This window comes from Cetorhinus maximus, chromosome 16 (genome assembly GCF_964194155.1).
Source record: "Cetorhinus maximus chromosome 16, sCetMax3.hap1.1, whole genome shotgun sequence".
NCBI classification, from domain to species: domain Eukaryota; kingdom Metazoa; phylum Chordata; class Chondrichthyes; order Lamniformes; family Cetorhinidae; genus Cetorhinus; species Cetorhinus maximus.
Genome location: NC_135894.1, coordinates 102,840,207 through 102,865,979, shown reverse-complemented (window position 1 = coordinate 102,865,979; position 25,773 = coordinate 102,840,207).

The following is a 25,773-nucleotide window of genomic DNA, read 5'->3' as shown; positions in this document are numbered from 1 at the left end:
TTCTCCACCCAAGTCTCCAACCGATCTATATCCCGTTGTATCCTTTGACAATCCTCTTCACTATCTGCAACTCCTCCAACTTTAGTGTCATCTGCAAACTTACTAATTAGCCCAGTTACATTTTCCTCCAAATCATTTATGTATACTACAAACAGCAAAGGTCCCAGCACTGATCCCTGCAGAACTCCACTAGTCACAGCTCTCCATTCAGAAAAGCACCCTTCCACTGCTACCCTCTGTCTTCTATGACCAAGCCAATTCTGTATCCATCTTGCCAGCTCACCTCTGATCCCGTGCGACTTTACCTTCTGTACCAGTCTGCCATGAGGGACCTTGTCAAAGGCCTTACTGAAATCCATGTATATAACATCCAATGCCCTTCCATCGTCGATCATCTTTGTCACTTACTCGAAAAACTCGATCAAGTTAGTGAGACACGACCTCCCTTTCCCAAAACCATGCTGCCTCTCACTAATACGCCCATTTGCTTTCAAATGGTAGTAAACCCTGTCACGAAGAATCTTCTCCAATAATTTCCCTACCACTGATGTAAGGCTCACCGGCCTGTAATTTCCTGGATTATCCCTGCTACCCTTCTTAAACAATGGAACAACATTGGCCATTCTCCAGTCCTCAGGGACCTCACCCGTAGCCAGTGAGGATACAAAGATTTCTGTCAAGGCCCCAGCAATCTCCTCCCTTGCCTCTCTCAGTACTCTGGGGTAGATCCCATCTGGCCCTGGGGACTTATCCACCTTAATATTCCTCAACTGTTAAAAATATTCAGCAGCACAATTAAAGTGTCTTGACTAAATATTTGGAAGAAACATTTTGGGTTGTGGGTTATGTGAGTTGTTGCAGGTCTGTTCACTGGTGGTAAAAGGAGTGAAATTAGCTTGAGAAAGTAGAGAAAGTCACACAAAAAGCCAATCATATAACAATGGTTTCAGTACAATTTTGTTTCTATGGCATTCTGAAAGAAATACAACTGGGAATAATACTGAAAGCAAATGTTGCAATTTAAGTCAGCGGACGTTTACGTAGTGCTTTTATTGGTAAATATGAGTTGTAATATTAAAGTGCTAGTTAGAGCCATTCACTATATAGATACATAAGTTGGTTTTAACTCCTTCCTTGAGATGTAATGCTCCAAATGAGAACAGAAATCACTGCCATGATTTTATGTAATATATGCATCTTTAATGGATTAGAAGAAAATCTATTTTAATTCCTGTCCTGAAAATTAATTTTATTCCATCGATGCCTATTTTAGACATGCCAGGACATGCATAAAAATGTGCTTTTCAAACTTACAATTCCAAGTATGGTTAACAGTGAGATGGGATCATCAGGACTCACTGGTCTGTGAAGGACACATGCCTTGATGACAGAGTTGAACGATGAGTTTAGACATCAACCACATTCGCACAGTGACACTCATAATCAGCACAACATGATACATAACTGCTTTAAATTGAAAATGCACCTCACATCAGCAAGACATTATTGTGTTATTGAAAACTTAGAAAGGAATAATTTTGGCGCATAAATGTATGTATCATGTGCATAAGAAAACAAAGTTGCAAATCATAGTGCTCTATGACACAGACCCTGAACAACAGGCTAAGCAATCTATTGTCCGTGAGCAATTAAAAAAAAGTTTCACCTTTATCAACTAATAAACACTTTACAATTTCACACAGGGACAGAACCACCCAACATACTGTAGCATGTTGGAACCCTATTCTCGATAATTGTCACATTCAGGTCAATTGACAATAAAATCACTCACAGTGGGAATTCATATTGAAGTATACATTATGAAAGCAGCAATGTATCTTAAACCATTAGAAAACTTGAGTCAACAAACTGCTATTAATGTTGACAAACACAGATATATCTTCCTATTTCCACACTGTACAGTTCAATGTTAAATAGGAACCCAGTTTATAATGGTACAGAATAATAAGTTTTAAAAACAGGGGGCGGAATTTTACGCCAGCGGGATTTATGGTTCCACGATGTCAATGGACTTTTGAACCATTGGCATGGTGGGCAGGGGCATGACAATATGGCGAGAAGGCTGAAAATCAATTTCACGCCATTGTGAAACCAGTTTGCGATTGTCCACTCCAACTGTCAATAGCAGGCCAAATTTCCTGCCGGTGCACGTAGGGAATATTTTGGCATCTCATTATAAGCCCTGCTTGCCAGAATTATCCCGCCACTACAAATTTACTGCCCACATCAGTGTGGCTTCAGAATGTCATGCTTCATGATTGCCTTTCAAAGACGTGCACCTGTTGACCTGAACTTCGAGGGGAACTCAGAGGTCAGTGCACAAAACCTTGCGCAGCGCTTGTGAGCATTGCCATAGGACATCAAGGAAAAAGCGCCATGCATTTAATAGGGGGGCGGTCACAGGCAAGTTGCTTTTCCTGGCTGGCCTTTAGTACAGTGCCGGGGCAAGAGCTCGGGTCAGACTGGAGAAGGGCGGCGGGGGAGGCGTGGGGGCGCGGCGGCAAGGCAGCATAGACTGAAGGAAGTACACAAGCACATGCCATGGTTGGTTGGGCGGCGGGTGGGGGGGGGGGGGGGGGGGTGAGGGAAACATACACATACTTGGAAAAGCTTGTCAAGCGTGAGAATTCTTCCGCAGCTGAGACAGTTCGGCAGCAACTCCATTGACATGCTTTGAGTTGGGCCTCTGTAGCTTTTCTGCCCATTCAAGCAAAGCAAAAGCATGAAAGTACCACCAAATGCTCCAGAGCTTTTCACCCCTCGGGCGCAGACTGCAAATTTAATGCACGTGTTAGGGGGCAGCAGAACAATTTGCTGACTGGTCAAGTTGTACAAAGGTGACGATGGCGCAGTCACTGGTGCAGGTGCTCAAAGCCCTTTGCAATGTCTTTATTTAGGTTTGGACCAGTGTCCCTCATGGTTTTAGCTAACAGCACAGCCTTGCAGTGCAGGTTAGGAGAATGCTTGCGCCTGAGCTGAGAGCACAGCATGTAGTCCAGTGTCCGAAGCTGCTGCCAATTAGTCAAGTTTGGGCAGATATGGATCAGGTTTTGGACAGCCACAAAGGGCACTACACACTGGCCATCCAAGTGGTGGCTCGTACTTTCCTGCATGTGTGAAGGCGTCTTCAGACTTAACCAAGATAGGTTATGCTAACCTATGCGTTGCTCTCTTTGATCCTGCAGAAGGAGAACATCAGGATCATGGAGCCTGGTAATTAGCAGCATGCCTCATGGCTTAAAGGGAGCAGAGAAGAAGAAGTGCGGCGGAGATGCCTGGCCTGGAAAAGGGAAGAGCACCTCCCTCAAGGTGAAAGGTCGGCAGAGACAGCTGCACATGCAGCTGAAGATCCACAGAGAGTCGCCACTCGTAAGTACTTCGTTAGATCCGGGGTCAAGAGGCAGTGCTTGTCATTCCTGAAGATGATTGAGAACCAGTGTCACCAAAGACCGTGCATGTCTAGGGAACTAGTTACCCACATATGCCACCTGCTGCAAGACGTGACACTATGGGGACATGGAGGGCATCCACTGCCAGTGGCTGTGAAAGGTACCACTGGCTCCTTCCAGGGCTCCACAGGTGGCATGTGAGTGATCTTGCAAGCCTCCGCACACAAATGTATCCAGGTGGTCATGAACGCATCTCCGCAAAGGGACAGAAATTTGCATTATGATAAGGATCAGGAAAGCCAGCAGCAAGAGCACTGGAATTTACACAGAACTCAGGTCTTCCACACGTGCAGGGTGCCATCGAATGCACACACGTGGCACCTAGATCTCCATGGCAACAAGCAGTCAACTATGTCAACCACAAGGGCTTCCACTCACTGAATATTCAGCTGGTGTGCAACCACCACAAATGCATCCTACAGGTCTGTGCATGATGCCCAGGGAGCGTCCACGACTTCTACATCCTTAGCAGGACTCAGATGCCTGACATCTTCAAGGGCCACAGAGGCTACAGGGTTAGCTCCTCGGGGACAAGGGCTACCCACAGAGGATGTGGCTGATGATGCCCATACAGCGGCTTCAGGGTGCAACAGAGTGCTGGTACTCCGAGGTTCATGCAGCGACCTGAACTTGGTGCAGCAAACGATAGGCATTTTGAGAATGAGGTTCTGGTATCTCAACAAGTCTGGTGGAGCACTGCGCTACAGTCCACGAAGGATGTCACGCATGATCGTAGCTTGCTGCCCACTACACAACCTTGCGTTGCAATGGGGAGAGGACCTGGCTGAGGAGGAGATGGAAGAGCTGCAAGCCTCCTCTGAAGGGGAGGCCATCGAAAGGGATGACAATGATGAGGTCCTCGAAGGTGAGGGTGCACTGGCTAGATGAGGCAGGCACTTAAAATATATCAGCAGGATTAGACAAAGTCAACATGGATTTATGAAAGGGAAATCACGTTGGACAAACCTACTGGAGTTTTTTTGAGGATGTAACTAGCAGAAAAGATAAGGGAGAACCAGTGGATGTGGTGCACTTGGATTTTCACAAAGCTTTTGATAAAGTCCTATACAAGAGGTTAATGCATAAAATTAAAGCACATGGGATTGGGGGTAATATATTGGCATGGATTGAGAATTGGTTAGCAGACCAGAAACAGAGAGAAGGAATAAATTGGTCTTTTTCGGAGTGGCAGGCAGTGACTAGTAGAATCAGAGCTTGGGCCCCAACTATTCACAATATATATCAATGATTTCGATGAGGGAGCCAAATGTAATATTTCCAAGTTTGCTGATGACACAAAACTTGGTGGGAATATGAGCAATGAGGAGGGTGTTAAGAGGCTTCAAGGTGATTCAGGCAGATTGAATGAATGGGCAAATACATGGCAGATGCAGTATAACGTGGATAAGTGTGAAGTTATCCACTTTGGTAGGAAAACATCACTTTGGTCTGAAGTTACACACTACACAGGGAAGAGGATCTGGACTGAGACACCTGCCTTTATCTTGTGCAGGAACCAAGGTTCCACATCTGAGTGACACAGACACTGATCATTATAACAAGGGGTAAAATGTTTAGCTTGGCGGGCAAGCGTGCGCCCGATCCGACTGAGCATAAAATGATGCGCGATGACGTCGGGTGTGCGCCCTGATGTTATCACGTGCTTGCACAATATTTCGTAAAATAATGCCAAAGTTGGGGGCGTGCCTGTCGACAATTAAAAGGCCTATTAAGGCCATTAAAAAGGTAATTAATGTAAATTTTTCGCTGCCCGTCCAAAGCAGCCTTTGCACTTTTTTGGAAGCCTCATCCCCGGACGGGATGAGGTTTCCAAAAGCAAATAAAAATCAAATAAAAATTTTATTTTTTTATTAATAACATGTCCCTGCTCATGTGACAGAGTCACATGAGGGTACATGTTTCATAACATTTATAAAATCTTTAATATGTTCTTTAAAATCAGTTCATCTCCCTGAGCTGCCTCACGGAGGTTATGAAGCGCGCACTCATGCGTATGTGCGAAGGTCATGCTTGCCTGGCTCGCACTCGTCCCCTCCGCCCGCACAGGCAGAGCTCAACACTGCTGCTGGCGTTTCACGCTGGGCGGGCCTTAATTGACCTGCTAGCGTGAAATTGCCTTCCGGGCCCGATCGCGGGCAGCGGTTGGCTTCCCAACCGCCCCCGCCGAGCCCGCATGCCAAGGGCAAAATTCTGCCCAAGGGGTCAGATGCAAGAAGACATTCTTGGGAGTTTATTTACAATAGTGAACATTGTGTACAAGTGATTAACACCCATGCCCAGGCTGTGCAGCTACATCCTCTTAACCTTCCTAATCTTGTCACTACGTCTTGGTACTCACCCGACATCCACAGCAGAGGTGGAGGCAGCCTGCAGACTGCTATGCCCTGTCTGTGATGGCCTTGGCGGGTGTCCTGTGAAGGGCAAAGATTTGGAGGGCCCCAGCCCGCTTTGGCTGTGCTGCTGTGGGACAGCTGCCCTCTCCTCGGCCTGATCATGTGGAGCTGTTGGGGTCACAGGAAGAGAGGATTTGGATTAGCTGGACCTTCCTGGAGTCACCTGGGTGGATGATCCCAGGGTGTCAAGCTGCTGGTCCTCTTCCGTATGGGTGCCCGATGGCCCTTGGCTGACTCCTTCAGGAGATGGGGTAGCTGGAGTGAGATTGAGCTGTCCAGCGCCCCTCTCGCGTTGACACTGTTGGAGGCCAACTATGGCATCAGCAATAGAGTTCAGCCTCCGCAGCAGTTTAGGACCAATGCCCTGGACCAAGGTCTCCATGGCGGCCGCCATCTTGCCAGTGTTGACCTTGCTGCATTGGCATGCTGGTACTATCACCTCAGACTGAAGGCGGACAGACTCCTGCAACATCCTTTGCAATCTGACATCCCTTCCTGATGTTCCCGTGATTGCCTTTGCAGCTCCACCAACTGACTGAGGACTGAGTTCAGAGGCTCATCATCTGACTCGGACTCAGCAGATTCCAGCAGTCCTCCAAGTGCTGGCAACCAAGGATGTCCCTGCCTCTGCCTGCTGTGGAACAGATTGTGTGGTGTGTTCACCAGGTTGTGACCCCATGCTCCTCTATATCTAGGTCCCACCAAGGTGTGTGTCACTGCGCTGGTGGAGGGTGTGGGTGAGCGCTGTGACGGGTCTTCAATGGTGCTGCTTCAGGGTCCTCATCTGAGGGGTTTTCGGCAGTGGGGTCAAGGTCACAGTTGCCTGAGGATGATGTGTCAGGTGTGCCTAGGAGAGAGAGTGAAGATTATTAGTGCTTGACAGCTGCGTTGAACACAGATCAGTGGACAGTTGAGAGAGGGCTGATGTAGTACAGGATCCTCACGTCGACCGTCGACCTCACTGTTGCCACAGGAACGTTCGACGTCCTCTTCGGACAGTTCCAAAGCTTGACGCTTGAATGGAGTGAGGCCCTTGACGTCCGGCACTCCATTCCCGGTCTGGGATCTCTCCTGGTGATCGTGCATCATCTTGTCCTACATAAAGGCAGATGGGGAGAGTGTGAACAAGGCACATGCCAGGCCAAATGAGAAGGATGGCAGGTGCGTAGGTGTGCATATGTGCTGAGTGCAGCCATGGATAAGATAAGGAGGCAGTATCCAGAGGTGATGAGGCCAGATGGAGATTTGTGAGTGTGTATGAGAGAGTGAGTGTGATGTTCCTTGAACTGGCAGTGAGTGAGATGTCAGTGAAGCTTCGATGGGCCCGTGAGTGGGTGGGTTGAGATTGATGAGACAGTTGACTTACCCTGGCAGCACGGATGATATCGTTCATCTGTTTTCTGCACTGGATGACCAGTCTCTTGTGTGTAGTGTTGGCACTGACCATCTCTGCCACCTCCTCCCAAGCCAGAGTGGTGAGACCGATGGGCCTCCTGCGGCCAGTGGGGTAGGAGACTTTGCAGCAGGCCTCCACGGTGCCCAGAAGGTGTTCCAGGGATGCAATACTAAATCGGGGGGCTGCAATCTTCTTGGCTTTTGGGGCCATGTTTTCAGCAGAGCATTCCTGGGCTGCAAGCATTGAAAAGTGTGCGGGCGGCTGCATTTTAAATATGGTGCCTGGTGTGAGGAAGTGGCGAGGTAACGGCGTGGCAGGCCATTTGGAGGCTGCCACCAGCGATTTGGCGTGTTTTTCGTGGCTGCGTAATTTATGAGGCTGGAAGGGGATGATACAGCGTGAAAACCTGCCATTGCAGCTGGCAGGTAAAACAATTTTTTTCATGCCCACTACCGCACTTAGTGCAAATCTGGGACGATACCACCCATACGTTCACAATTAGAACGGGCTACTTATTTCACTTTGTTGACCATTTTTCAAAAGCACATCCTTGCAAAAAAAAAAAGCATTAGACATTTGTGCGTTGGTCCATTGGCATTGATTTCACTGATCTTTCTTGCAAAGAATCTTTAAATGAAATGATCAGGCAAAGTTTAATTGAGTTATTGGTACATTATAGCAAACTAGCTTTGCAACTGTCCTTTGAATAAATGCAAATGCCCAATAACCGCAGGTGAATGGAAAATCTCCATAGCGTGTTCCCTGACTTTGAATTGCATTCTAATGGTTCAAGCCGGTAGTTCACCACCATCTTCCCAAGGGTATCTATGGGCAATAATTGCTGGCTTTTCCATCAACACCCATATCTTGAGAATGAATTAAAGTGTGGTGGAGCTAATTTAAATGAGTAAATAGTGTTTTTGCAGGACTCAATGGATGACAACTTTGCTGGGAAATTCTTCTTCTTCAATTTGGGCTTGACTCACAATTTATACTCCACTCATTTTTACCAGCATCTACATCAACCCAACAGTGAACATGTAATCTGAATGCACACAATCCCAAAGAAAAGTAAAGGTGAATTTCCGCCACGTGATCGAAATCATATAGAGCATAAGCATTATTCCAAACATCATCAGTTCTGATAAAGGTCACAAACCTGAAATATTGACCCGGATTCTCATGTCTCCAACTGTGTCGGAAAGGCTGGGGGGGGTAAAATTTTAAAATGGCAGGCTGGACCCAATTCCGGGAATCCCACCCTCATTCCCAGTGCCATCAATTTTCACAGGCTCAGGATAAAGGTACAGGTAGTAAGCCAGCACCCTGAGCTCCCAACCTAGCTAGTTCCATTGTGGAGGTTGGCATCTCTATGCCCCTGCAATTTTCATGGAGTTGGGCCACCTTCTGGATGACATGTGGTTCACGGCCCCTCAGAGGAGTCGTGAACCATAGTATGGATTTGGGAGCCTTTTGAAAGGTCAGTTCAAAAGCCCTTTCCATGTTCTCCACGCCTGCCATGCCTCTTCCATGCCCTCCATGGGCCTTCCATGATCCCTCCATTCCAACTCACCCAGAATGTACTATGTACAGAACAACTGACCAATATAACACTGGCAACCCTTGAAATGCTGAGGAAAAAAAATACCATTCAGAAATCAGCCTTGATAAAGGCTGCTGTTCTTACAATCCCATAAGATTGTCAATCAGCCATAGCCATTCATGACATCAATAACAGGAGCTGCACACTCTTAATCTTGTCCAAATAAACACACAGATATTGACAAAACAGAACAAAGAAATAATAACTTAATATAATCCCATAAAGATGCCAACAATCAAAGCAAACACTCCGCTTCCACCTGTCAAAATAAAACTGATGGGAAACTAATCCATGAGTGAGTCTAGGAGCTCAGACAAGCATTCATAATGAGCCAATTTGGAGAAACAGATTAATGGCACATGTCTTTGTTGATACAGTTCTTAGATGCATGGAGGTGGCCTGGGGGGCCTGGAGGGGTAAAGGGGAGTGGGTGGAGAGTGAGGGATTCTGAGAGTTGAGAGTTGGAGGGCCTAACAGCTTTTAAAACAGCTGGGATGAAGTCCCAGAGAACCGATGCAGACCATCTAAACTTACCCGCCCCTATGGCTGCCTCTGATCCGCTCGCAGGGTCATTGGGCGCAATTGGATCCCATCCCTGCCTCCCTTGAGTGAAAATAGCGTGTGATGGGGCCCTTTATATCAAGGGGGGTTTGTTGAGTTGGAAAATTTCCTGACTCCAGCTACCCGCCTCGGGAGCAAAAATCTGGGCCCATAAACTTTGTTTCTCTCTCCACAGATGTTGCCTGGCTTGCTATGTATTTCCAGCATCTTCTGTTTTTAATCATCATTTAATGACACAGTTTAGAGCTGGTCAACAACTTCTGCTCTTGAGGGACAAAAATTTTAATTTCAAAATTTGAAAACTATCCCGTGACAGAGAACTGGTCAACAAAATGGCACATTGGAAAAAAACAGAATAGAAAATGTAGGCATTTGCTAACATAAGCTTCTAAATAAATATAGGTGAAGAACAGGCGAAACAGATGGTCAGCACCTATTCTTTCCGAGAGGGAACTGTATGTGTCTTGTAACAAGGCAACACATGTTTTTAAAACATGTTATTCTGTATAATCCATGATTAAATACTTATAACTGCTTTGTGGAGCTGTAAAGATTGTTTTAACTTCACTCCTCTTTTCGTCTGCTGGACAGTTCTCACACCACTACTGATATCATGTGTAGCCATGAGGTCGGCATTACTTAAAAACGTTTTCACTTAAACATCTGCATGCTATTACTGTACTATTTTCATGGTCTTGCAACACACACATGCCACCACACTGAACCAAATGGCTCAAAATGCCTGCACTGTACCGACAACCCTTTATGTCAAAAGTGGTACCTGTGGTTGCACAAAGATTCAGTTTATGATCCCCACAACAAACCAACAATCTGCATACTAAAATACAAACTGCAATATTTTCTACAATGACTCATTTTAAAATTATCCAGAAATATGAAAAAGAAACCTGCAATCATTAAAACTGCAGATTCCTTATTCTTATCAGGCACATGTCAATGTCAAAGAATACCAAAACAGAAGCTCATGATCTCAGCAAGCAACAACATTGCCAGTCAACCAGTGATCTGCTTATTTCATTCTGCTCTGTGGGACATTAGGTGTAAGCAACCCAAAAAATGTCAATTAGATGAGCGACTGCTTTGTTAGAATTATCCAATGTATGCCTGGGGTTTGTGGGTGCATGTTATAAGAATGCTGGGAAATCCCTACATTGGGTTTTCTTGCTAATTAACAAGGGCTAACTTAAACTGCATAGTTACCCAGGAAATGTTAGACAGATTAAAACCTAGACTAACAACTGGGTAACTACACAACTGGCTCCCCAATCATCTCCCTTGACCCCCCCAACTACTCCCCCGCCAACCACCCTCCCGACCTGACCCAACCACTCCCCCAACCCGACTATCTTCTCGATCCAACCTGACTATCCCCACTTGACTACCCTCCCAACCTGACCCAACTACCCCCCCAAATCAGACCCGACTAACCCATCCCAACCCAACCTGTCTACCCCCTGACCTGTCTACCAACTCACCCATCTCACCCAGTTACCACTTCACCCACCTACCCAATTACCAACCTTACCCACTTATCCACCTACCCACTGACCCACCTACACAATTACCCACATACCCAATTACCTCCCACTTACCCACCTTACCCACTTACATACCTATACACTTACCCACCTACCCATTCACCCACCAATTCACTAACTTTCAGACTGGACATTTAAACTTACCATACAGCAGCTAGTGCCGTAAAAAGGGGCATGCCTTGTCTTCTCCCTACTCTACTCCACTCCAGCGGAGTTCCCCAAATGACGCTGCGCTGTGCATTTGTTTGACAGCTGAGCCCCGAACGTCCTGGAAGAAATGCGCAGCAGCTTTGAGTCGGGGGAATTTGGACCACGGTGGCAATCCAACTATCATTGCCGCTGCCTGGAAGATCCAGGCCTATCACTCAGTTTGTGATGAATGTAACACTCATCCCTTACATAACGTGTGTAATAACAGTTTCAATTCAGAAAATGCCATCTATTATTTATTTTCATTGATTTTTCTATTCATTCTTGGGGTGTGGATATCACTGACAAGGCCAGCATCTATTTCCAATCACTAACTGCCCTTAAGTAGGTGGTGGTGAGTCACCTTCTTGAACCACTGCAGTCCATGTGGTATAGGTACACCCACAGTGCTGTTAGGAAGGGAGTTCCAGGATTTTGACCCAGTAACAGTGAAGGAACTGTGATATAGTTCCTAGTCAGGATAGTGCATGACTTGGAGGAGAATTTTCATTGGTGGTGTTCCCATGTGTCTGCTGCCCTTGTCCTTCTAGACGGTAGTGGTCGCAGGTTTGGAAGGTGCTATCGAAGGAGTCTTGGTGAGTTTCTCCAGTGAATCTTGCAGATAGTACACACTGAGGCCACTATGCTTTAATGGTGAAGGGAGTGAATATTAAGGTGGTGGATGGAGTCCTGACAAAGCGGGCTGCTTTGTCTTGCATGATGTCAAACTTCTTGAGTGTTGCTGGGGCTGCATTCATCCAGCGAAGTGCAGAATATGCCATCACAATATTGATTTGTGCCCTGAAGATGGGGTAGAGGTTTGGGAAGTCAGTGGGTGGAATTTAATGCCCCCACCCACCTGGAGGCATATTCGGAGGTGGTGGGAGGGGCATTTGGTTGAGTGGAAAGGTGCGGGATGGAGAGCCTGCCCCCACTTAAAGGGCTTATTCCACTGTCGATGGTATTCAACCTGCAGCAGGCGGGCGGGCGACTCGCTATCCAGGGAGTCTGCCTAACAAACTCTTGGTTTTGCCTGCATCCTTCTAGAGGGAGGGTTCCTCATTCAAAGGTAGTCTGCACCATTCGAGATACCCAGCATGGGGTGGGGGGGAGGCTCACAGGAAGCTACCCCCAGCCCTTGCTGTCAACAACCGCCCCATCCCATTTCACCTCACTTACCTGTCTCCGGATGATCTATCAGCAATCCTCTGGATAGGTCCTCGTGTAATACCGGCAGCAGCCACCACTCTTGGTGGTGCTGCTGGTACTTCAGAGCTGCTGGCCTCTGATTGGCTGGCAGCTCTCAGGGGTGGGATTTCCAACCTGCTCATGGCTTAATTCAGTAGTAGGTCTGACGCTGTCCGTCTCCGTGCCTTATTACCTTGGAATAGTGTTGGGCATCCTGTGAAAAGGTGGCGTGGGCTCCCACCAGTTCTCCAACCAGTGGACGGGACCCATGTTGCGACGACTAAATTCTACCCAGGAGGTGAGATACTCATTGCAAAATTCCCAGTCTCTGCCCTGTTCTTGTAGCCATAGTATTTATATAGTTAGTCCAGTTAACTTTCTGGTCAATGATAACCCCCAGGATATTCATAGTGAGGGAATTCAGCGATAGTAATACTGTTGAATGTCAAGGGGAAATGGTTAGATTCTCTCTTGCTGGAGATGGTCATTGCCTGATACTTGTGTGGCACAATTGCTATTTGCCACTTACCAGCCCAAGCCTGAACGTTGTCCAGGTCTCGCTACACGTCGGCACGGACTGCTTCAGTACCTGGAGAGTTGTGAATGAGGCTGAACATTAAGAAATCATCAGCAAAGACCCCCACTTCTGACCTTATGTTGGAGGAAAGGTCATTGATGAAGCAGCTGAAGAAGAGTCTGGGCATTAATTGCCCATTTAAGGGCCTCAATTGGTGGTGGGGTGGGAAGGCTACCTAATCCATGAATCTTTCCTGCCCGAACTTAATCGGGGCAGAGATAGAAAGGCGTTGGGGTCCTCACCTGCTATCCTACACCAGCCCCCCCATTTAAGTACCACCAAACCTGCAACAGGAGAGGGAATTAAATTCTGTCCATGGATTCAAATCTCACCATGGCAGCCGAGGAATTTAAATTCAGCTTATTAAATAAATCTGAAATAAGAGGCTAGTGTCATTAATGGTAACCATGTAACAGCTGGATTAGTGTAAAAACCCATCTGGTTCACTAATGTACTGTAGGGAAGGAAGTCTGCTGTACTGACCTGGTCTGGCCTATACGTGATTCCAGACCCACAGCGATGTGGTTCATTCTTAACTGCCCTCTGAAATGTCAAGCCACTCTTAACGGCCTTTGAAATGGCTTAGCAACCCACTCAGTTGTCAAGAAAGCAGCTCACTGCTATGTCTTGTGGTTCCCAGAAGTTTGAAATAATTACACTTTAGATACAATACTGAAGCTTAGACTGAGTATATTTTTCCAGATCTTACCATGTGGGACGGAACAATATATTGTTGCTTTGGTACACTGACCGTAGTGTAGTAGCGAGTGATGTGACACTCTGTATATACATGTATACATATGCATGACAACATAGTTCCTGAATCACTTTGGAATAATACAACACTGGGCCAAATCTTCCGGTCTCCGAATCATAGGAGACCAGACTTATGACTGAGATGCATATTGGGACACCGAGGACGTCCTATGAAGGAATTGCTTGAAAAGTTTCAACTTTCAATGGGCAAGTTCCTGCTCCCCGGGACTCTCTACAAATGTCTCCAACTCTGAGATAGAGTTGGAGACTCGGGACAGTTCCACGATACTTATCTGAATAGTTACCCAGGAAATATTGGACAGATTAAAACCTAGTCCAACACCTACAAAACCAACTCCCCAATCATACCTGATCCCCTGACCCCCATTCACTAACATTCAGACTAAACATTTAAATTTACCATATGGCAGCTAGTGCCGTAAAAAAAAGGGCTGTGTCTTCTGTGCTTATCCTCTTCATAGGTCTCTGCATGGGTTCCTGTGCTGAGCAACTTTTGCTGGATGCTGCATTGGAAGTTGGATCCTTTAAAATGTAACCAGCTAAATGCACAATTTTCTGACTGATCAGCATCAGTTGCAGCAGGACAAAAAAATCACTCACCACCACTTTTTCAAGGGGGATAAGTGCTGACCCTGCCAGCAACACTCACATACTTTGAATGAATTTCCAAATAAGGGTTGGATTGCAACATCTCCTTCCTTCCCTACTTCCATAGTTCCGATCACTCCTTCCAGATGAAACAGTGATTTTCTTGTACTTCTTTCAATTTAGCATAATAAATTCGCTGATCATGATGTGGCCTGCTCTACATTGGGAAAACTAAATGCAGATTGGATGTTTGCTTTGCTTGACAGCTCCATTTAGTTCACCAGCATGACCTTGAGCTTTTGCTTTCTTGCCCTATTTCTACTCTGATCTTGGGGTCTCCTGCACTATTCCAAAGATATTCAATGGAAGCTTAAGGAACAGTCCCTCATCTTTTGATTTGGCATGTATCCACCTTCTGGACTCAACATTGAATTCAACAATTTCAGATCATGACCACTGCTGCCAATTTTTCAGACAGCAGGTAGTGATAATTCTGCTGTTTTTACGATAGGCTCCTGTAGAACCGTCTTTTGTTTCTTTTTGTAATCCACTGCCTTTCACCTTATACCATCAGCTCTTCTGTCAGTTTATTTTTCCTCCTTTCCATCCCATTTACCCATTTGTTCTTTCCTACTCTCAACCATCCCTTTTCCTCCCTCTTCACCTGTTTAAATGTGTTACATCTGTAATATTTCTCACTTCTAATGAAAAGTCACCAACTGAAACATTACCGCTGCTTCTCTGTCTCCACACATGCCATCTGACCTGCTAAGTAATTTCAGCATTTTCTGTTTCAGACCTCTCATTGTGTTGCCAACAGTTAGTTGGAGGATATTCTGCTTTATAAATATTAACTTTGTACTTGCAATCAGGTTACTTCCCATTACTGGGAAGTGTCTATTTTGATGGCAGGGAGTAGTTGCAGTGAAGGAGAAGGCAATTTATTTATTTACTTAATGGGAAAATGAGGGCAGAATGATTTATCAATGCAACATCTGAAATAGTAAGGAAGAAAGTACTGGTGTTTTATTTGAGATGGAGGATTGATTGTTGCATTCATTTACTTGGCAATAGAAGTATTTTGGCAGGAAAGTAGAGCTGGAGCAAGGTAGACAGCCTTTTATTTATTTAGTAGGGGGAGAAGGTGGTAGTATTTATTAATTTTACATCGGAGTGAACAGAGCACAAAATATTAATTCTGTATTTGACACGGGGCATTTATTTTATTTTTATGAATTCACTGATTTATTGGGGAACGGAAGTTATATTGGCATTGGAGATAAGCTGGAGGGAAGTGGAATCGGCATTTATTTATTATATACGGCAAGTGGCACCGCAATTATTTATTACTTTTACATTGAGTTGAGTGGCCTCAAAATATTAGTGTTCTATTTCACAAGTATTTGCCAATCTAATTTTAATACTTAATGAAACAAATTTTCAACAGGAATAAGTACAAAAATATTTTAAGCTATCAAGTTTCGCTGAAGGGAAAGAGGGGCAATTTTCACTTTTGGTAACCTAGATGTTCTAGTTGGTACCTAATCCATTTTGAGCACTAGGCCTCAGTAACATGTATCAACTGTTGAGTTGCACATCCTAAAGAGTTGTCCTGCTTCAGCTACTGACCATCAACATTGGGTGGCCTGAAGAATAGTCTGGCCTAGAGGAAGATGGTTCAGAAGGGGCAGAAGCCAAGGGCGGCCACCGCTCATATTACTATTTTGCGGCCCAGGGAAACATTTCTATTCCTCTTTGCCTCAGAAATGTAATTTTAGATGTGCCATGTTTTTTCTTTTCTCTTCCTTGATTATCAGCAAGGACAGAATCCAGTCGGTTAGAGTTGAGAAGAAAAAAAAGAATATGGTTGCACTACTGGGAGGTATTCTATAGGCTGCCAAATAGTAGGAAAGAGAGAGCGGGAGAGAGAAATAATGAAGCAAACTTTAGGGAAATAACAGAGGTGAGCAAGAACTATAGAATGGTTTTTGGGGAACTTTAATTGCCCAAATATCAATTGGAATAATGTCAGAGAAAAAACTTAAGCGGGAGTAATTTCTGAAATGTGTTCAGGAGCAGTTCCTTAACCAGTATGTCCTCGGTCCAACTAGGATGGAGGCATTGCTGGATCTGGTGCTGGGGAATGAGGTGGGCCAATTGGACCAAGTGTCTGCAGGGGAACGCTTGGGTAAGAGTGGTCATCATATGATAAAGTTTAGATGAGTGATGGAGAAGAACAAGAAACAATCTCAAGTAGAAGTTCTTAATTGGAAGAGGGCTAACTTTTTAATGAGAGGGGATCTAGCCAGAGTAAAATGGAACCGAAGACTGACAGGAAAAACTGTAATAGAACAATGGTGATCTTTAAGGAGGAGATTTCAGGTACAGGCTAAGTGCATTCCAACTGGAGAGACAGGTAAAGAAACCAAAGTCAGGGCTCCTTGCTTGAAGATGGAGATAGAGAATACAATGAAACAAAAAAAGAGGGTGTATGATATACTTCAAGTGATTCTTCAAGTGAGAACCAGAACAAATACAATAAGTAGAGAGGAGAAGTGAAAAGGTAAATAACACTGACGAAGGCAGGATATGAGAATGGAATAGCAGTTAAGATAAAAGTGAACCCAATTATCTTCTGCCAGCATATAAGTAGTAAGTGGGTAATTAGAGGCAGGTTGGGGTCAAAGGGACAAAGAAGGTGAAGCACAGGGCAAGGCTAGAATCCTAAATGAATGCTTTGTAGTGGTATTTACTAAGGAACAGAATGCTGAAAAATATTGGTAGAAGTAGGGATGGTAGAGGTAATGGATGGGTGAAAATTGATGGGTGGAATACATTAGGGGTGAGAGGTGGTGGGATCATTGTCCACATTCTCCACTTTGGTTTCCTATACCCACAGGAGTTTAGAAGAATAAGAGGTGACCTTATTGAAACATATAAGACCTGAGGGGGCTTGATAGGGTGGTTATCCTGTTGATGTTTCCTCTTGTATGGGAAACTAAAACTATGGGGCATAGTTTAAAAATAAGAGGTCTCCCTTTTAAGACAGAGATGAGGAGAAGCTTTTTTTCCCAAAGGGTTGTTGGTGTGTCGAATTCTCTTCTCCAGAAAGTAGTGGAGACTGAGTCTTTGAATTTATTTAAGGCAGAGTTAGGCAGATTTTTCTTAGGCAAGGGAGTCAAAGGTTATGGGGAGCAGACAGGAAAATGGAGCTGAAACCACAACCAGATCAGCCATGATCTTATTGAATGATGGAGCAGGCTTGGCTCGAAGGGCCAAATGGCCAAATCATGCTCCGATGTTCCTATGAAATGTACTGGAAAGGATGACTATGCTTAGTGGATAAGTAATTTGGCCCAGATGGCTTGTATCCCAAGTTGCTAAGGGGGTGGAGATAGCAGAAGAGCTTGCCATTATCTTCTAAACTTCACTAGATATGGTGAAGGTGCCAGGATGCCCCTGTTCAAGAAATAGTGTAAGCACAAGCCATTCAGTTTAACATCAGTGCTGGGTAAGGTTTTAAAAACAATAATCAGGGAAGAAAATTAACAGGCACTGGGAGAGATTTAATTTAACTAAGGAGAGCAAATCCAGTTTGTAAAATACAGATTGTGCTAATTGTATTTATTGATTATATAACAAAAAATGTGTATTGCTGAAGAAAGAGATGTGCTGATGAAGCTTTCCATCTTGAAGACATCAAGATAGAATTTGCAAGAATACCAACTGTAAAAGGGCCTAAAGCCACAACTTTCAGTCCTGAAAAGTGCCCAGTCTACCTCAGATTACCTGGAAGGGTAAGGTATCTCAAACATTTGAGCAACAGGTGAAGCTAGCTGTTTCAAGCTGCTACTATGCAGTAGCAATACAAGCGATACTCCCCACTAACAGAATGCTACCAGCAAGCCAAAAAGACTTTCTACCTATCACACAAATGAGTAATGTGGTATACGAATTTCAGTGCCGGTGTGATGCCAAGTATGTAGGCCGTATGTTCCAATGTTGGATTGTATCAAACAGCACATCCCTTTGGCTGTTCGCAACAGGCAAAGTACTGTCCATACCCAACCAGCCCATGATTGTAACAATCAAAACATAATGTCCAACATTAGATGTGATTCCGCGATTGGACAAGACTTGATAAGTAATCCTGATTGTGCTAAAAAGTATACTGACAACCAATTTAAGATTATCAGTCAGGCTCACAGTGTTCCTCACTTACGTGTGCTAGAAGCCACATATATTCATTCACAAGGCCCTGTCCTTTGCAGACAGGAGGAGCATGTCAGAGCCCACTTGCCAACCAATCAGCACTCTCTTCTCATGCAGTATAAATTGTTATAAAAACAAAAAACTGCGGATGCTGGAAACCCAAAACAAAAACAAAAATACCTGGAAAAACTCAGCAGGTCTGGCAGCATCGGCGGAGAAGAGCAAATTGGCGTTTCGAGTCCTCATGACCCTTCAACAGAACTAAGTAGAAATAGGAAAGGGGTGAAAGGACTGCAGCAGTTCAAGAAGGCAGCTCGCCACCACCTTCTCAAGGGCAACTAGAGATGGGCAGTAAATGCTGGCCCAGCCAGCGAAACTCACATCCCATGAATGAATAAAAAAAAAAGTTGAAACCTGGGTTTGGTTCCGTTTTAGAGTTTTTTTTGTGATGGAGTATAAAATGATGTGAGACCTATAGACTTAGAAAGAGTGGATAGGATGTAATATTTTCTTTAGCAGAGAGAGCAATAATCAGGGTGTATAGATTTAAAATAATTGATAGAAGGATTGGTGCAGTATTGAAGAGAAATGTTTCCACCCATGGGGTGGTAGGAATGTGGAATTTTCTGCCCGAAAGGGTGGTAGAGGCAGAAACTCAGGCACGCAGTCGATCGCCACCCACAATCGGCTGGACTCTGCCATTTCGCGTGGGCGGGCCAATTAAGGCCCACCCAGCATGATGCGCACCCGGAAGCGCTGTGCGCTCCCTGTGAGGCCAGGAGGAGTAGGCTGAGTCAGGGCCTGCGCTCTTGAGGCACAGAGCTGCCTCAGGGAGATTGGTTTGATTTTTTAAAATTTTAATAAAGGAAAAAAAATCATTTTTAAGGCATGTCCCCTCATGTGACTGTGTCACATGAGCTGGGACATGTCAATGAATTTTAATTAAGAAATTTATTTAATTTATAAACCCTTTATGAAGCCTCATCCAGCCCGTGGATGAGGTTTCATGATAAATGCAAAGGCCACCTGGGCTCTTCGCCTGCCTGCCAACCTTAAGGTTGGACGGGCAGCTCTGTTAATTATCTTAACTGGAATTTAAATGACCTTAATAGGCCTTTGACAGTTCAGCGGGCGTGCAGCCAACTCTGCTGAGCGCCCACCGAACTGAGGATCTGAATGACACGTGCTGACGTTGGGATGCTCATCCCAAATTACCCTTAAGAAGGTGCTGATGAGTGCTGTTAGGAAGGGAGTTCCAGGATTTTGACCCAGCGTCAGTGAAAGAACAGTCATAAAGTTCCAAGTCAGGATTGTGTGTGGCTTGGAGGGGATCTTAAATCTCGATATGTTCCAAAGAAAACAACCCCAACCTATCCAGTCTTCCCTCATAGCTAAAGCTCTCTATTGGCAACATCCTTGGTGTCCCATGTGATTCCCGCCATGTCTGCAACCTTTGTCCTTCTAGGTGGTTAAAAAGTTGCAAAAGTTAAGGCCTGAAGATTCTGACCTATATGTTTCTAAATGCACAGGCTATTGAGGAAAGAGCAGGTGTGAGGGAAGTGTGGCTTACTTGTAAAATCTTTGAAAGAGCCACACAGGCACAATGAGATGAATGGCCTCATTTGTACCATACAATGCCAAGATGCAAAGAAGTGAGTCAACTGTTTTTTCTGCTTTGGTGTGTTGCTCTACACCCTGGCTGCTAACTTGTGTCCCTGGACTCTCCAGGTGCAGCAGCCACTTCAAAATATACTGCAGAGTGTCTCCACATGCTTATCTTAATAAATTTCTGTAAATGATGGCACCGATTAAATTGGCTTTCCATGTGTATTTTAAAATAAGATGGAAACATTAAGAATTTCTGTTATCTGAAGATCTGTGAAGAACTGCTCTTCATATGTAGTAATCACTCAAGCAACTATTTCTTCAATTAAGATAAACCAGCTGCAAAAAAACAAGTAGCCCTGGGTCACTAATCCTGTGTTCATTTTAATCTCTGTAGTAAGCATCGAAATCCTTTTCCTTGGAAGAATCTGCAGATAGAGGCAGACCTGCTGCTTTTGCAACTCCTAAATCTAATTGATTCCATCAACTTAAATTCAGTCTGAATGATTGTTTATGTAAAGGTTAAAAGTGAAAATTTACTTTCTCATTCCATGCCTTGAAGTATTTATTTATCCCCTAGGAATATTACAATGCATAGACTTTTGGATAAAATAAATTGTGACAAAATTAAATGGTTCAGTATAATTTTATTGGAAACATCAAAGATTGATGAAGTGATCAAAACATGCTCATTATTCATTCACAGGATGCGGGCATCGCTGGCTACGTCAGCATTTATTGCTCACCCCAAATTACCCTTAAGAAGGTGCTGATGAGTGCTGTTAGGAAGGGGAGTTCCAGGATTTTGACCCAATGACAGTGAAGGAACAGACATAAAGTTCCAAGTCAGGATTGTGTGTGGCTTGGAGGGGAACTTAAATTTCGATATGTTCCAAAGAAAACAACCCCAACCTATCCAGTCTTCCCTCATAGCTAAAGTTCTCTATTGGCAACATCCTTGGTGTCCCATGTCTGCAACCCTTGTCCTTCCGGGTGGTAAAAAGTTGCAAAAGTTAAGGCTGAAACATTTACAATTATCAACAATGGATAGTCCATCTCGGTGTCTTCCTGAGTTAGTGGTTGTGGTTGCTGGAGGCCAATGATCTCAGCCCAGGACATTTCTTCAGGCATTCCTCAGTCTAGTGTCCTATGCCCACCCATCTTCAACTGTATTGCACAGTGTTTAGTACCATTCACAAATGCTCAGATACTGAAGCAGCCTGTGCCTGCATGCAGTATGATCTGGTCAACATTCAGCCTTAAGCTTATAAGTGGCAAATAACATTCATACAACACAAGTGCCAGGCAATGGTCATCTTGAACAAGAGAGAACTAACCATCACTCCTTGACATTCAATGCCATTACGGTTACTGAATTCCCCACCATCAGCAGTCTCAGGATCACCATTGGCCAGAAACTGAACTGGGCCAGCCATATAAATACTGTGGCTACAAGAGACTGGGAATGCTGTGACATGTGACTCACCTCCTGACTCCTCAAAGCCTGTCCACCATCTGCAAGGTACAAGTCAAGAGTGTGATGTAATTCTGTCCACTTGCCTGAATGATGGCAGCTCCAACAAACCTTAAGAGGCTGGACACCATCCATGGCAAAGTAGCCTCCTTGATCGGTGCCCCATCCAACACTTTAAACATTCATTCCCTCCACCACTGGTACACAGTGGCAACAGTTTGTTCCATCTACAAGATGCACTGCAGCAACTTGCCAAGGCTCCTTTGACAGCACCTCCCAATCCCATGACCTCCCAATCCCATGACATGCTTGGCTTCCCCCATTTTCCTCCTGCTGTTAGCTGTTTAATTGTCCATAACCATTCACTAATGGATATGGCAGGACTACGTGGTTTTGATCTGATTGGTTGGTTATGGGATTGTTCAGCTTAGTCTATGGTATGCTGATTTCACTGTTTAGCATGCATATAGTCCTGAGTTGTAGCTTCACTAGGTTCTTCTTCTTTGACTTTGCATCATTGCTGATGATTCACATCTATTGCTCATCTGTTTTGAGTCTTCAGGTGGGGTTATAGTCCATTTTGAGTAAGGCATTGTCGGTTGCAGTAGTGGCATCATAGGCTGTCATTTGCTGATATAGGGGCTACTGCCGCATGATCTTTCCTGCAATGGTGTTTTCCTTTGGAATGGTCACGATCCCAGCAGAGGTTACTCCTGGACAAGCCTGATCCCAGAGTGGAACCCAGATTGATAGATCCTAATTTTTATTTGTTTGTTTAGATACGTGGAGAGTAGCTACAGAACAAAGTCACAGAAGTCAGCTGATGAATTTTTAACAAAAGAAGAAAACATTTATTTAACAAGAAAAGATGAACCATATTACAATACTGCTTCACCCCCACAACTATACCTTTACAGATATATACAGATTTGTAAGGATAGCACAAGTTACAAAAGCTTTCTAATACTTTAATGTCCACAGTAAATACACGGTCCATGTACCAATAAATACCCTGTGGTCAGACACACCACACTCTGAAACCAATTTTCCTTAATTAACCCATTTTTGCTCAAATGACTATTAATTTTGTCTCAAATCATCATTTCTAAAAGCTTACCCATCAAGGGTTAAATTAACTGGCCTGTAGTTGCTGGTCTTTACATCTTTTTTTGAACAAGTGTGTAACATTTCCACAGCCTTAACCACTCAAATGGATTTTACTTATTCTTTATTCATAACTGTAAACTCTCATATCTGATATCATTCTACTGAACCTTTTTATATCCTTTCTATAATTCTAATAGCTTTCACATAATGGGAAGCCCAGAACTGCATGAAATACTGTCAATCATGGTCTTGTAAAAATCCAACGTCACTTCCTTGCATTTATGTTCAATATCCTATGTACAAAGTCCTAAATCCACTTTGCCTTTTTTAACTGTATTCCCACCTTTAAAGTTGTATGTAAATGTCCTCTGAGAACTCTTCATTCGTTCAGTCCATGACGAGTTTTGCTAGATAAGGCTTTTCTCTATACCCTTTTCTTTTTCCGAAATGAACTTCACATTACTCTGCATTAAACTGCATCTGTTGCTTAGCTGAACGCTGTCAGTCTTACTTACAAGTAACAAACAGAACGTTTCAAAAGGATTTCATGACTGACTAAAACCATGATCCGGAGATGAAATTGTCAACATTCATTTTCTGTCAAGAGCTGTAAAATTATGGTTGTTTTACTGTGACTTACCTTGCTTTGTCAGGGGAGTGAACAAAGAACACTTTGATTACTTTTCCAGATAGTAGTTTATTTCGCAGCCATAAAACTCACTTAATTTAAACACATTTTGGTAAGAACAAATAATTTCACAAAATTTATAACACTGAATTATGACAACGCTCAATCTTAGCAAGATCACAGTGTGTTGAATTATCAGTGCAGCCTTCTCCTCAACCAAAGTAATAATCCTGAAGATTTATTTTTCCAACAAAAGACACTGAACCCTTGAAAATTCAGTTTTTGTGCTGAAAAAAATCGAGCAATTTGATTGAAACAATTAAACAACAGAGGAAGAACTTGAGTATTGCTGAAAAAAGAGTCATTTGTCCAAGCTTTTCAGCTTGCACTCATCAGGACAATTGCAAGAATACCAACGTCAGGGGAAGCAACAACTTTATACTGTATGAGAAGAGAGTGCCGGTTGGTTGGCAAGTGGACTCTGATTGGTAGAGGTATTGTGATGGAGAATGTACCAGTTAATGGTGACTGACAGTTACCTCCCAAGCATTGTTTGAAATGTTGAACCAGGCATCGACTCTGATTCATCAACGCATTGCCCTTAGGAATGAACCAGTGAGTGGCTATCACATTTTATTTAGCTGAAACAGGTGCAATGTGTGTACATGTTCTTTCTGTCTGCAAAGAATAGAGCCCTGTGGATTAATATATGTAGCCACATTGTGAGCCCGACTGACAATCTTAAATTGGTTGTCAGCGTAATTTTTAGCACACTGAGGATTGTTTAGCAAATGTTGTCCAATCACAGAACCACATCTAATGTTGGACACTGTGCTTAGAATTTTGCAAGTACAGGTTGGTTGGGCACAGTCTGCACCTTGCCCGCTGTGAACAGCAGCAGGGACATGCTGTTTGATAAGATCCACCAATCTTTGGAATGTAAGGCCTACATACCTAGAATCACAAACTGACACTGAAATTCATATGATCTATGGTATATGAATTTCAGTGCCATTGTGATGCTAGGTATGTAGGACTACACCCTGAGACTGTACCCACCCCAAGTCACTAGCACCGATTGCCACCTTGAAGAGTTTAGCGAAATTAGGGGTGACTAGCACCAGTTCATTAGTTAGCTTTGCCTTCAGCTTCTCAAAAGCTGTCTGGCACTCTCTTGACCATGCCACCTTTGCTTTCTTTTGCAATAAATCTGTTAGTGAAGCAGCTATTGTGCTGACGTTTGGCATGAAAGTACGATAGAAGCTGCACATCCCTAAAAATTTCATGATTGCCTGTTTAGTTTTAGAAACGGAATTCCATCAAAGTCTGTACTTTTGCTATTCTTGGCAACACTTGCCCCTGCCTATGATATGCCCTAGATAAGTTACTCACGCTTTCACGAACTCACTCTTGGCAAGATTTATTACTAGATCTGCCAATGGTAATTGTTTAAATAGGGCTTCCAACTGTTTCACATGATCTTTCCAAGTGTTGCTATAAACCAATACACAATTAGGGACATTAGTTGCCACCTGATTCATTAGTCTTTGGAAAGTGGCTGGAGCATTTTTTAGCCCAAATGGCATTACTCGGCATTGGTATAGCCCATTCGGTGTGGCAAAAGCAGATATCTCCTTAGTTCATGGCGTTAAGGTTCTTGCCAGTATCCTTTCAATAAATCTATCTTAGTAAGGAACGTGGCACTGCCAACCCTGTCAATACAATCTTCTAAATGAGGGATTGGGTAGGAACTCATTTTTATTACTGCATTAACCTTTCTATAATATATGCAGAATCTGCTTAACCCATCAGGTTTAGGCACTAACACCACTGGAGAACTCCAACTGCTTTGACTAGTTCAATTAGGTGATTTTTCAACAGATATTGAACTTCTGCCTTCACCTGAACTTCTTTCTCTGGACTTAAATGATAAGGATGCTGCTTTGTAGAAGGGGATTCTTCTACATCCACATCATGTATGGCTAAGGTTGTACATCCTGGTTTGTCCCTACAGATCCCTTTAAATTTTGTAAGTAACCTCACTAGATCTTCCCGTTGTCCTGCCTCTGGGTATGAGAATATAGTATCTAACTATCCTAATATTTCAGTGTGAGCTAACCGGATAGTAGAGGGTTTAATTTGGGAACTGTCTAAGTCTCCTTCTGCCTCACTCTCACTGTCTCTTCCGTCCTCCACTATGCTTACTACTTGATAAACCTGCTTCTTCTTATCCTCCTCCCATTATGTTTCAACATATTGATATGATACAGCTGATTATTTTTCCAATGATCTGGGGTGTCTATCAAATAATTTACTTTACCAACCTTCCTAATTACCTTGCACGTAACACTGAATCCGTGCTTTCAGAGGATCCCCCTGTAAAGGCAATAACTCTAACTCTTCATCCCCTGGTTGTAATGTTCGG